The 14614-nt window shown below is 42.9% G+C and overlaps 1 protein-coding gene across 3 annotated transcripts in view; it reads right to left on the minus strand.

The window, feature by feature from the left end:
* The window catches only part of N4BP2 (NEDD4 binding protein 2), a 462788-nt gene that overhangs the window by 405175 nt on the left and 42999 nt on the right, over positions 1 to 14614 (minus strand). The window lies entirely within an intron of this gene.

Consider the following 14614-nt stretch of genomic DNA (forward strand, 5'->3'; position numbering starts at 1 on the left):
GCACGAACTACATCCAGATTGTGTAGAAGACGTTCCTTCTTTGAAGAAGGATTTGGACACAAGGATGGAACAACAATCTCTTGATTGATATTCCTGTTAGTGACCACCTTAGGTAAGAACCCAGGTTTAGTACGCAGAACTACCTTGTCTGAGTGAAAAATCAGATAAGGAGAATCACAATGTAAGGCTGATAACTCAGAGACTCTTCGAGCCGAGGAAATAGCCATTAAAAACAGAACTTTCCAAGATAACAATTTTATATCAATGGAATGAAGGGGTTCAAATGGAACACCCTGTAAAACGTTAAGAACTAAGTTTAAACTCCATGGCGGAGCAACAGCTTTAAACACAGGCTTGATCCTAGCTAAAGCCTGACAAAAAGCCTGGACGTCTGGATTTTCTGACAGACGCCTGTGTAACAAGATGGACAGAGCTGAAATCTGTCCCTTTAATGAACTAGCTGATAAACCCTTTTCTAACCCTTCTTGTAGAAAGGACAATATCCTAGAGATCCTAACCTTACTCCATGAGTAATGTTTGGATTCACACCAGTATAGGTATTTACGCCATATTTTATGGTAAATCTTTCTGGTAACAGGCTTCCTAGCCTGTATCAGGGTATCAATAACCGACTCAGAAAAACCACGTTTTGATAAAATCAAACGTTCAATTTCCAAGCAGTCAGCTTCAGAGAAGTTAGATTTTGATGTTTGAATGGACCCTGTATCAGAAGGTCCTGTCTTAGAGGTAGAGACCAAGGCGGACAGGATGACATGTCCACTAGATCTGCATACCAAGTCCTGCGTGGCCATGCAGGCGCTATTAGAATCACTGATGCTCTCTCCTGCTTGATTTTGGCAATCAATCGAGGAAGCAGCGGAAAGGGTGGAAACACATAAGCCATCCCGAAGTTCCAAGGTGCTGTCAAAGCATCTATCAGAACCGCTCCCGGATCCCTGGATCTGGACCCGTAGCGAGGAAGTTTGGCGTTCTGGCGAGACGCCATGAGATCTATCTCTGGTTTGCCCCAACGTCGAAGTATTTGGGCAAAGACCTCCGGATGAAGTTCCCACTCCCCCGGATGAAAAGTCTGGCGACTCAAGAAATCCGCCTCCCAGTTCTCCACTCCCGGGATGTGGATTGCTGACAGGTGGCAAGAGTGAGACTCTGCCCAGCGAATTATCTTTGATACTTCCACCATTGCTAGGGAGCTTCTTGTCCCTCCCTGATGGTTGATGTAAGCTACAGTCGTGATGTTGTCCGACTGAAACCTGATGAACCCCCGAGTTGTTAATTGGGGCCAAGCTAGAAGGGCATTGAGAACTGCTCTCAATTCCAGAATGTTTATTGGAAGGAGACTCTCCTCCTGATTCCATAGTCCCTGAGCCTTCAGAGAATTCCAGACAGCGCCCCAACCTAGTAGGCTGGCGTCTGTTGTTACAATTGTCCAGTCTGGCCTGCTGAATGGCATCCCCCTGGACAGGTGTGGCCGATGAAGCCACCATAGAAGAGAATTTCTGGTCTCTTGATTCAGATTCAGAGTAGGGGACAAATCTGAGTAATCCCCATTCCACTGACTTAGCATGCATAATTGCAGAGGTCTGAGGTGTAGGCGTGCAAAAGGTACTATGTCCATTGCCGCTACCATTAAGCCGATCACCTCCATGCATTGAGCTACTGACGGGTGTTGAATGGAATGAAGGACACGGCATGCATTTTGAAGCTTTGTTAACCTGTCCTCTGTCAGGTAAATCTTCATTTCTACAGAATCTATAAGAGTCCCCAAGAATGGAACTCTTGTGAGAGGAAAAAGAGAACTCTTCTTTTCGTTCACTTTCCATCCATGCGACCTTAGAAATGCCAGAACTAACTCTGTATGAGACTTGGCAGTTTGAAAGCTTGAAGCTTGTATTAGAATGTCGTCTAGGTATGGAGCTACCGAAATCCCTCGCGGTCTTAGTACCGCCAGAAGGGCACCCAGAACCTTTGTGAAGATTCTTGGAGCCGTAGCCAATCCGAATGGAAGAGCTACAAACTGGTAGTGCCTGTCTAAGAAGGCAAACCTTAGATACCGGTGATGATCTTTGTGGATCGGTATGTGAAGGTAAGCATCCTTTAAATCCACTGTGGTCATGTACTGACCCTCTTGGATCATGGGTAAGATTGTCCGAATAGTTTCCATTTTGAACGATGGAACTCTTAGGAATTTGTTTAGAATCTTTAAATCTAAGATTGGCCTGAAAGTTCCCTCTTTTTTGGGAACCACAAACAGGTTTGAGTAGAACCCTTGTCCTTGTTCCGACCGCGGAACCGGATGGATCACTCCCATTATTAACAGATCTTGTACGCAGCGTAGAAACGCTTCTTTCTTTATCTGGTTTGTTGACAACCTTGACAGATGAAATCTCCCTCTTGGGGGAGATAATTTGAAGTCTAGAAGGTATCCCTGAGATATGATCTCTAGTGCCCAGGGATCCTGAACATCTCTTGCCCAGGCCTGGGCGAAGAGAGAGAGTCTGCCCCCCACTAGATCCGGTCCCGGATCGGGGGCTCTCGGTTCATGCTGTCTTTGGGGCAGCAGCAGGTTTCCTGGCCTGCTTGCTCTTGTTCCAGGACTGGTTAGGCTTCCAGCCTTGCCTGTAACGAGCAACAGCTCCTTCCTGTTTTGGTGCAGTGGAGGTTGATGCTGCTCCTGTTTTGAAGTTCCGAAAGGGACGAAAATTAGACTGTCTAGCCTTAGCTTTGGCTTTGTCTTGAGGTAGGGCGTGGCCCTTACCTCCTGTAATGTCAGCGATAATCTCTTTCAAACCGGGCCCAAATAAAGACTGCCCCTTGAAAGGTATATTAAGTAATTTGGACTTAGAAGTAACATCAGCTGACCAGGATTTTAGCCACAGCGCCCTACGTGCCTGTATGGCGAATCCTGAGTTCTTAGCCGTAAGTTTGGTTAAATGTACTACGGCCTCCGAAATGAAGGAATTAGCTAGTTTAAGGACTCTAAGCCTGTCCGTAATGTCGTCTAGCGTAGATGAACTAAGGTTCTCTTCAAGCGACTCAATCCAAAATGCTGCCGCAGCCGTAATCGGCGCGATACATGCAAGGGGTTGTAATATAAAACCTTGTTGAACAAACATTTTCTTAAGGTAACCCTCTAATTTTTTATCCATTGGATCTGAGAAAGCACAGCTATCCTCCACCGGGATAGTGGTACGCTTAGCTAAAGTAGAAACTGCTCCCTCCACCTTGGGGACCGTTTGCCATAAGTCCCGAGTGGTGGCGTCTATTGGAAACATCTTTCTAAATATTGGAGGGGGTGAGAACGGCACACCGGGTCTATCCCACTCCTTAGTAACAATTTCAGTTAGTCTCTTAGGTATAGGAAAAACGTCAGTACTCGCCGGTACCGCAAAGTATTTATCCAACCTACACAGTTTCTCTGGTATTGCAACGGTGTTACAATCGTTGAGAGCTGCTAAGACCTCCCCTAGTAATACACGGAGGTTCTCCAATTTAAATTTAAAATTTGAAATATCTGAGTCCAATCTGTTTGGATCAGAACCGTCACCCACAGAATGAAGCTCTCCGTCCTCATGCTCTGCGAGCTGTGACGCAGTATCAGACATGGCCCTAGCATTGTCAGCGCACTCTGTTCTCACCCCAGAGTGATCACGCTTGCCTCTTAGTTCTGGTAATTTAGACAAAACTTCAGTCATAACAGTAGCCATATCTTGTAATGTTATCTGTAATGGCCGCCCAGATGTACTAGGCGCCAAAATATCACGCACCTCCCGGGCGGGAGATGCAGGTACTGCCGCGTGAGGCGAGTTAGTCGGCATAACTCTCCCCTCGCTGTTTGGTGAAATTTGTTCACATTGTACAGATTGACTTTTATTTAAAGTAGCATCAATACAGTTAGTACATAAATTTCTATTGGGCTCCACCTTGGCATTGGAACAAATGACACAGATATCTTCCTCTGAGTCAGACATGTTTAACACACTAGCAAAAAAACTTACAACTTGGTTATAATCTTTTTTAGCAAAAAAACGTACTGTGCCTCAAAGAGGTACTAACGATTAAATGACAGTTGAAATAATGAACTGAAAAACAGTTATAGCATCAAACTTTAAAATAACAAAACTTTTAGCAAAGGTTTGTTCCCATTAGTAAAATAACAATAATTAAATTTGACATAAAAAATACAAAGCAACGTTTTTATTCACAGTCACTATAAGAATTCTCACAGCTCTGCTGAGAGAATTTACCTCCCTTCAAAGAAGTTTGAAGACCCCTGAGATCTATCAGAGATGAACCGGATCATGCAGGAAAAATAAAAGTAACTGACTGGTATTTTTTTGATGCGTAGCAAAGAGCGCCAAAAACGGCCCCTCCCTCTCCCACACAGCAGTGAAGAGAAACGAAACTGTCACAATTAAAGCAAAAAAACTGCCAAGTGGAAAATAATGCCCAAATATTTATTCACACAGTACCTCAGCAATGTAAACGATTCTACATTCCAGCAAAAACGTTTAACATGATAAATAGTTATTAAAAAGGATTAGTGACCTTTAACAGAGTAGTTCCGGTGAAATACCATCCCCAGAATACTGAAGTGTATACATACATGTCATTTTAACGGTATGGCAGGATTTTCTCATCAATTCCATTCAGAAAATAAAAACTGCTACATACCTCAATGCAGATTCATCTGCCCGCTGTCCCCTGATCTGAAGCCTTTACCTCCCTCAGATGGCCGAGAACAGCAATATGATCTTAACTACTCCGGTTAAAATCATAGTAAAAAACTCTGACAGATTCTTCCTCAAACTCTGCCAGAGAAGTAATAACACGCTCCGGTGCTATTTTAAAATAACAAACTTTTGATTGAAGTCATAAAAACTAAGAATAATCACCATAGTCCTCTCACACATCCTATCTAGTCGTTGGGTGCAAGAGAATGACTGGGACTGACGTAGAGGGGAGGAGCTATATGCAGCTCTGCTGGGTGAATCCTCTTGCATTTCCTGTTGGGGAGGAGTTATATCCCAGAAGTAATGATGACCCGTGGACTGATCACACATAACAGAAGAAATTTAGCTCCATACCGCATTCCAATACCAGCGCTGCTTAAGTCAGCGGTGAGTTGGTTGTACGTGCTCGTGCATGATTTCCCCATAGACATCAATGGGGAGAGCCGGCTGAGAAAAAGTCTAACACCTGCAAAAAAACAGCGTAAAATTCATTAATGCAGCCCCATTGATCCCTATGGGGAAAATAAACGTATGTTTACACCTAGCACCCTAACATGAACCCCGAGTCTAAACACCCCTAATCTTACACTTATTAACCCCTAAATCTGCCGCCCCCGACATCGCCGACACCTACATTATTCTTATTTACCCCTTATCTGCCGCTACGGACACCGCTGCCACCTACATTATACTTATTAACCCCTAATCTGCTGCCCCCAACATTGCCGACACCTACATTATATTTATTAACCCCTAATCTGTCGCCCCCAATGTCGCCGCAACCTACCTACACTTATTAACCCCTAATCAGCAGCCCCCAACGTTGCAGCCACTATATTAAATGTATTAACCCCTAAACCTAAATCTAACCCTAACACCCCCTAATAGAAATTTTATTTAGATTTATTTTAATTATATTTCTATCATGAACTAAATTATTCCTATTTAAAACTAAATACTTACCTATAAAATAAACCCTAAGCTAGCTACAATATAACTAATAGTTACATTGTAGCTAGCTTAGGGTTTAATTTTATTTTACAGGCAAGTTTGTACTTATTTTAACTAGGTAGAATAGTTACTAAATAGTTATTAACTATTTAAGAACTACCTAGCTAAAATAAATACAAATTTACCTGTAAAATAAAACCTAACCTAAGTTACAATAACACCTAACACTACAATTAAATAAATTAACTAAATTAAATACAATTAAATAAATTAAATTAGCTAAATCACAAAAAAAAACACTAAATTACAGAAAATAAAAAATAAATTACAGATCTTAAAACTAATTACACCTAATCTAATAGCCCTATCAAAATAAAAAAAGCCCCCCAAAATAAAAAACCCTAGCCTAAACTAATCAATAGCCCTTAAAAGGGCCTTTTGCGGGGCATTGCCCCAAAAGTAATCAGCTCTTTTACCTGTAAAAAAAAAAAATACAAAAACAACCCCCTCAACAGTAAAACCCACCACCCACACAACCAACCCCCCAAATAAAATACTAACTAAAAAAAATAATAAGCTCCTCATTGCCCTGAAAAGGGCATTTGGATGGGCATTGCCCTTAAAAAGGGCATTTAACTCTTTTGCAGGCCCAAAGCCCTAACCTAAAAAATAAACCCACCCAATACACCCTTAAAAAAATCCTAACACTAACCCCTGAAGATTCACTTACCGGGAGAAGTCTTCATCCAAGCGGCAAGATGTCCTCAACAAAGCCGACAGAAGTGGTCCTCCAGACGGGCAGAAGTCTTCATCCAGACGGCATCTTCTATCTTCATCCTTCCGGTGCGGAGCGGGTCCATCTTCAAGACATCCGACGCGGAGCATCCTCTTCAAACGACGGCTTCTTCGTAATGAATATCATCCAAGATGGGTCCCTTAGAATTCTATCAGCCAATTGGAATTAAGCCAATAGGATTGAACTTCAATCCTATTGGCTGATCCAATCAGCATATAGGATTGAGCTTGCATTCTATTGGCTGATTCGAACAGCCAATAGAATGCCAGCTCAATCCTATTGGCTGATTGGATCAGCCAATAGGATTTTTTCTACCTTAATTCCGATTGGCTGATAGAATTCTATCAGCCAATTGGAATCTAAGGGACGCCATCTTGGATGATGTCACTTAAAGAGATATTCATTACGAAGAAGCCGTCGTTTGTAGAGGATGCTCCGCGTTGGATGTCTTTAAGATGGACCCGCTCCGCGCCGGAAGGATGAAGATAGAAGATGCCGTCTGGATTAAGACGTCTGCCCGTCTGGAGGACCACTTCTGCCCGTCTGGAGGACCACTTCTGTCGGCTTCGTTGAGGACATCTTGCCGCTTGGATGAAGACTTCTCCCGCTAAGTGAATCTTCGGGGGTTAGTGTTAGGATTTTATTAAGGGTGTATTGGGTGGGTTTGTTTTTTAGGTTAGGGATTTGGGCCTGCAAAAGAGCTAAATGCCCTTTTAAGGGCAATGTCCATTAGGCCTGTCAAAAAACAGAATTTATGTTTACCTGATAAATTTCTTTCTCCTACGGTGTGTCCGGTCCACGGCTTCATCTTTACTTGTGGGATATTCTCTTCCCCAACAGGAAATAGCAAAGAGAGCACACAGCAAAAGCTGTCCATATAGCCCCCCTGGCTCCGCCCCCCAGTCATTCAACCGACGGTTAGGAGAAAAAGGAGAAACTATAGGGTGCCGTGGTGACTGTAGTGTACAGAAATAAAAATTTTAAACCTGACTAAAAGCCAGGGCGGGCCGTGGACCGGACACACCGTAGGAGAAAGAAATTTATCAGGTAAACATAAATTCTGTTTTCTCCTACATTGGTGTGTCCGGTCCACGGCTTCATCCTTACTTGTGGGAACCAATACCAAAGCTTTAGGACACGGATGAAGGGAGGGAACAAGTCAGGTAACCTAAACGGAAGGCACCACGGCTTGCAAAACCTCTCTCCCAAAAATAGCCTCAGAAGAAGCATAAGTATCGAATTTGTAAAATTTGGCAAAAGTATGCAGAGAAGACCAAGTCGCTGCCTTACAGATCTGATCAACAGAAGCCTCGTTCTTGAAGGCCCATGTGGAAGCCACAGCTCTAGTAGAGTGAGCTGTAATTCGTTCAGGAGGCTGCCGTCCGGCAGTCTCATAAGCCAATCGGATGATGCTTTTCAGCCAAAAGGAAAGAGAGGTAGCAGTAGCTTTCTGCCCTCTCCTCTTACCAGAATAAACGACAAACAAGGATGATGTCTGTCTGAAATCCTTTGTTGCTTCTAAATAGAATTTTAAAGCACGGACCACATCTAGGTTGTGTAACAAATGTTCCTTCTTCGAAACTGGATTCGGACACAGAGAAGGAACAACTATTTCCTGGTTAATATTCCTGTTGGAAACCACTTTGGGAAGGAAACCAGGCTTGGTACGTAAAACTACCTTATCTGTATGGAATACCAGATAGGGTGAAGTACACTGCAAAGCAGACAATTCAGAAACTCTTCTAGCAGAAGAAATAGCAACCAAAAAAAAGAACTTTCCAAGATAGTAACTTGATATCTATGGAATGTAAGGGTTCAAACGGAACCCCTTGAAGAACTGAAAGAACTAAGTTTAGACTCCATGGAGGAGTTATAGGTCTGTAGACAGGCTTGATTCTGACTAACGCCTGTACAAACGCCTGTACATCTGGCACGGCTGCCAGACGTTTGTGCAACAAAACAGACAGAGCAGATATCTGTACTTTTAGAGAACTAGCTGACAAACCTTTATCCAAACCCTCTTGGAGAAAGGAAAGTATCCTAGGAATTTTAATTTTACTCCAAGAGAATCCCTTGGATTCGCACCAACGGATATATTTTTGCCATATCTTATGGTAAATTTTCCTAGTCACAGGTTTTCTGGCTTGAACCAGAGTATCTATAACTGAATCTGAAAACCCACGCTTAGATAGAATCAAGCGTTCAATTTCCAAGCAGTCAGTTGCAGAGAGACTAGATTTGGATGTTCGAATGGACCTTGTACTAGAAGATCCTGTCTCAAAGGTAGCTTCCATGGTGGAGCCGATGACATATTCACCAGGTCTGCATACCAAGACCTGCTTGGCCATGCAGGAGCTATTAGAGTCACCGGGGCCTTCTCCTGTTTGATCCTGGCTACAAGCCTGGGAAGGAGAGGGAACGGTGGAAACACATAAGCTAGATTGAACGACCAAGGCGCCACCAATGCATCCACTAGCGTCGCCTTGGGATCCCTGGATCTGGACCCGTAGCGAGGAACCTTGGAGTTCTGACGAGACGCCATCAGATCCATATCTGGAATGCCCCATAGTTGAGTTAACTGGGCAAAGACCTCCAGGTGGAGTTCCCACTCCCTCGGATGGAAAGTCTGACGACTCAAATAATCCGCCTCCCAGTTGTCTACTCCTGGGATGTGAATTGCAGATAGATGGCAGGAGTGATCCTCCGCCCATTTGATAATCTTGGATACCTCTCTCATCGCCAAGGAACTCTTTGTTCCCCCTGATGATTAATGTACGCTACAGTCGTCATGTTGTCCGACTGAAATCTTATGAATCTGGCCTTCGCTAGTTGAGGCCAAGCCAGGAGCGCATTGAATATCGCTCTCAGTTCCAAAATGTTTATCGGGAGAAGAGACTCTTCCCGAGACCATAGACCCTGAGCTTTCAGGGAGTCCCAGACCGCGCCCCAACCTAAGAGACTGGCGTCGGTTGTGACAATGACCCACTCTGGTCTGCGGAAACTCATTCCCTGAGACAGGTGATCCTGAGTCAACCACCAGCGGAGTGAGTCTCTGGTTACCTGGTCTACTTGAATCTGGGGAGACAAGTCTGCATAATCCCCATTCCACTGTTTGAGCATGCACAGTTGCAATGGTCTTAGATGAATTCGAGCAAAAGGAACCACGTCCATTGCTGCAACCATTAATCCTATTACCTCCATGCACTGAGCTATGGAAGGCTGAGGAATAGATTGAAGAACTTGACAAGCGTTTAGAAGCTTTAACTTTCTGACCTCTGTCAGAAAAATCTTCATTTGTACAGAATCTATTATTGTTCCCAGAAAAGGAACCCTTGTGGACGGGGACAGGGAACTCTCTTCTATGTTCACCTTCCACCCGTGAGACCTGAGAAAGGCTAAAACAATGTCTGTATGAGCCCTTGCTTTGGAAAGGGACGACGCTTGGATTAGAATGTCGTCTAGGTAAGGTGCTACAGCAATGCCCCTCGGCCTTAGAACCGCTAGAAGGGACCCTAGCACCTTTGTGAAAATTCTGGGAGCAGTGGCTAAACCGAATGGAAGAGCCACAAACTGGTAATGTTTGTCCAGAAAGGCGAACCTCAGGAACTGATGATGATCTTTGTGGATAGGAATATGCAGGTACGCATCCTTTAAGTCCACGGTAGTCAAATATTGACCCTCCTGGATTGTTGGTAAAATCGTCCGAATGGTTTCCATTTTGAATGATGGAACACTGAGGAATTTGTTTAGAATTTTTAAATCCAGAATTGGTCTGAAAGTTCCCTCTTTTTTGGGAACTACAAACAGGTTTGAGTAAAAACCCAGACCTTGTTCCGCTGATGGAACTGGGTGTATCACTCCCATCTTTAATAGGTCTCCTACGCAATGTAAGAATGCCTGTCTCTTTATCTGATCTGAAGATAAGCGAGACATGTGGAACCTTCCCCTTGGAGGAAGGTCCTTGAACTCTAGAAGATACCCCTGAAAGACTATTTCTAGTGCCCAGGGATCCAGAACATCTCTTGCCCAAGCCTGAGCAAAGAGAGAAAGTCTGCCCCCTACTAGATCCGGTCCCGGATCGGGGGCTACTCCTTCATGCTGTCTTGGTAGCAGCAGCAGGCTTCTTGGCCTGTTTACCCTTGTTCCAGCCTTGCAATGGTTTCCATGCTGGTTTAGGCTGGGAAGTGTTACCCTCTTGTCTAGAGGCTGCAGAGTTAGGAGCCGGTCCGTTCCTGAAATTGCGAAAGGAACGAAAATTAGATTTGTTCTTAGCCTTGAAAGGCCTATCCTGTGGGAGGGCATGGCCCTTTCCCCCAGTGATGTCTGAAATAATCTCCTTCAATTCTGGCCCGAAAAGGGTCTTACCCTTGAAAGGAATATTAAGCAATTTTGTTTTGGACGACACATCCGCCGACCAAGATTTTAGCCAAAGCGCCCTGCGCGCCACTATTGCAAAACCTGAATTTTTCGCCGCTAATTTTGCCAATTGAAAAGCGGCATCCAAAATAAAGGAATTAGCCAACTTTAGTGCGTGAATTCCGTCCATGACTTCATCATATGGAGTCTCCTTTTCGAGCGAATTTTCTAGTTCCTCGAACCAAAAAGACGCCGCCGTGGTGACAAGAATAATGCACGAAATTGGTTGAAGAAGGAAACCTTGCTGAACAAATATCTTTTTAAGCAATCCTTCCAATTTTTTATCCATAGGATCTTTGAAAGCGCAACTGTCCTCAATAGGAATAGTTGTGCGCTTGGCTAACGTTGAAACTGCCCCCTCTACCTTAGGGACCGTTTGCCATGCGTCCCTTCTGGGGTCGACAATGGGGAACATTTTCTTAAATATAGGAGGTGGAACAAAAGGGACACCTGGCTTCTCCCACTCCTTAGTCACTATGTCCGCCACCCTCTTGGGTATCGGAAAAGCATCACCGTGCACTGGGACCTCTAAGAATTTGTCCATTTTGCACAACTTCTCTGGAATTACCAAAGAATCACAATCATCAAGAGTAGCTAGCACCTACTTAAGCAGGGCGCGGAGATGTTCTAGCTTAAATTTAAATGCCACGATATCAGGTTCTGCCTGCTGAGAAATTTTTCCTGAATCAGAAATTTCTCCCTCAGACAGACCCTCCCTCACTGCCAACTCAGATTGGTGTGAGGGTATAACAGATAAATTATCGTCAGCGCCAACTTGCTCATCCTCTGTATTTAAAACTGAGCAATCACGCTTTCTAGGAAATGCTGGCAGTTTGGATAAAAGATTTGCTATAGAATTATCCATTACTGCTGTTAATTGCTGCATAGTAACAAGCATTGGCGCGCTAGATGTACTAGGTATCGCCTGCGCGGGCAAAACTGGTGTTGACACAGAAGGAGAGGATGATGAGCTATCCCCACTACCTTCATTTGAAGAATCATCTTGGGCAACCTTATTAAATGTGACAGTACTGTACTTACTTTGTTTGGACGCCATGGCACAATTTACACATACATTTAAAGGTGGAACCACCTTGGCTTCCATACACACAGAACATATGCTATCTGAAGGTACAGACATGTTAGACAGATTTAGGCAGGCTATTAATGCAATAAAAACGATTTTAAACAAAACCGTTACTGTCTCTTTAAATAATAAAAAGAGCACACTTTATTTCTGAATGTTCGAAAAACTATCAAGGAAATATCCGATCTTTATAAAATTTATACCCCAGTGTCTTAATGCTTTGAAAGTATTGCACACCAAATTTCAAGTCTCTAAACCCTCAAATGAGCAAACCGGAGCTAATAGTTCAATTTACCGGTTTAAACACACTACAGTCCCTGCCACAGACTTTGCTGCGGCTTTTACCTTCCTTAGGGGTTATTCACCACAGAAATAAGCCTTCCTGAGTCGGTTTCTCAGCCACAGGACCCTCTCACATGAAGCTGCATGCACTGCCTTTAGAAGTAACTGCGCAACTGAGACGCGAAAATGAGGCCTCCTCCCTCTGCATACCAGAGTGAAGGGGCCTTTCTGACTAGATTAGGCGTCTAAACAACTGCCAGGCGTAATAAAATGTTCCCAAAAGTGTTTAAAAGTTCACAAAACACTCCAAATGTCATATAAATATGATATAAACCAATCGATTTAGCCCACAATAGTGTCAACCAGCATAGAGCCCAATTTATAAGCCTTAATTCTGTTACAGAGTCTAAGAAAATGGCTTACCGGTCCCATAAGGGAAAACTGACAGTCTTCTAGCATTACTATGTCTTGTTAGAAAAGAGACTGGTCATACCTGGAGCAGATAAGTCTGCAAACTGTTCCCCCCAACTGAAGTTCTCTGGTTTCAACAGTCCTGCGTGGGAACAGCAATGGATTTTAGTTACTGGTGCTAAAATCATACTCCTCTTTTAACAGAACTCTTCATCACTTTCTGTTGTAGAGTAAATAGTACAAACCGGCACTATTTTAAAATAAACTCTTGATAGAAGAAATAAAACTACAACTAACACCACATACTCTTTACCATCCCCGTGGAGATGCTACTTGTTCAGAGCAGCAAAGAGAATGACTGGGGGGCGGAGCCAGAGGGGGGGCTATATGGACAGCTTTTGCTGTGTGCTCTCTTTGCCATTTCCTGTTGGGGAAGAGAATATCCCACAAGTAAGGATGAAGCCGTGGACCGGACACACCAATGTAGGAGAAATAATCGTTTTGACGATGCATCGCGATGCGGCATGAAAAGATTCTGCATCAATGCAGTGAGACGCGAGAATCGATTAACGTTACCCACGTGACCATCCTCCAGGACAAGTAACAGAAAGTGCGCGAAAGTGCGCGGTACAGCGTTTTGACGTCACGTCACCCAATAAAGCAACATGGGCGCTCCATGGGCGGTCTCTGGAAGTGCCGAAGTTACGCAGTAGGAGCAAAGCAGGAGTGTGTTGCCTGAGATTGATGATGGTGAATGTGATGACGATTCCGACTCCGAGTATACACGGCGGTATACAGCTACACGGTGGGTTCATTTTTATTTTGTGGGAGACAGAGGAGGAGACCTATGGTGAGAATTAGAAACTAATAACTGCTTAGTTACCAAAACGTCGTACATTTTGCCAATGCCATGCCATAATTGCCATTGCCATGCCTAGTGCCCACTTGCCATGGCCTAGTAAACTAATTATTAGCTTACTGAAAGAGCAAATCAATAAGGGCCGGGGTACACATTATTACACAATAAGGGGTACAATTAAATACTTGCCTAATGCCTATATAGCCTAGTAATAATAATTAGCTTACTGAAAGAGTTACTGAAAGAGCACAATCAATAAGGGGTACAATTAAATTATTTACTTAACGTAGTATGTACTACTACTACTGCTGACTGAGGCTCAGGCTGCTGCATAATTGCTGCATTATTGAATATTGCATATATAAAATGTATTATAAATATAGTATACTATTATTGTCAAATGTCTATTAGTCTAATCTGTATCTATCTATATCTATTCTACATGTTTTTCACATGGATGCCTGGTCTGAAGTTCAAATTTTTTAATAATATACACTTTTTATATATATATATAATAGTATTTATTTATTTAATATAATAAATTTTATATATGCAATTTAATATACAATTGCATGTGCTGACTCTGAGTGCTCTCTTAAAAGATGCCAATCCGAAGAACCCAATCCCTGTTTTTATTTTATAAGTTAACAAAACTTAACAAGGCTAAAAAAGCTGCATTTTTAAACATACTAAACTAAAGCCATAAAAACCATTTTGTGATTCAAGAAAGTGCATGCAATTTTAAACAACTTTCCCTATTATATAATTTGCTTTTCCTTTGTTGAAATGCATAGCCTCCTCCTTGTGTCGTGCACTAATGTGTGTGCAGTGCATTGCTAATATGTCATCAACAAACGATATCTGAGAAGTATGAAACAAATTAAATAATAGAAGTTAGTTATGATGTTTATTTAAAATTGTATTCTCTATCTGAATCATGAAAGTAAATGTTTGGGTTTCATTGCACCTTTAAGTGTGTAATATATTACAGTAACTTACAGTGTCAGTGAGTGATGTCCCCTGCAATGCAATTTGTTTTAAAAATTATGTTGGCAAAATGT

This window comes from Bombina bombina, chromosome 2, assembly GCF_027579735.1.
Source record: "Bombina bombina isolate aBomBom1 chromosome 2, aBomBom1.pri, whole genome shotgun sequence".
In the NCBI taxonomy this organism is placed as follows: Eukaryota; Metazoa; Chordata; class Amphibia; order Anura; family Bombinatoridae; genus Bombina; species Bombina bombina.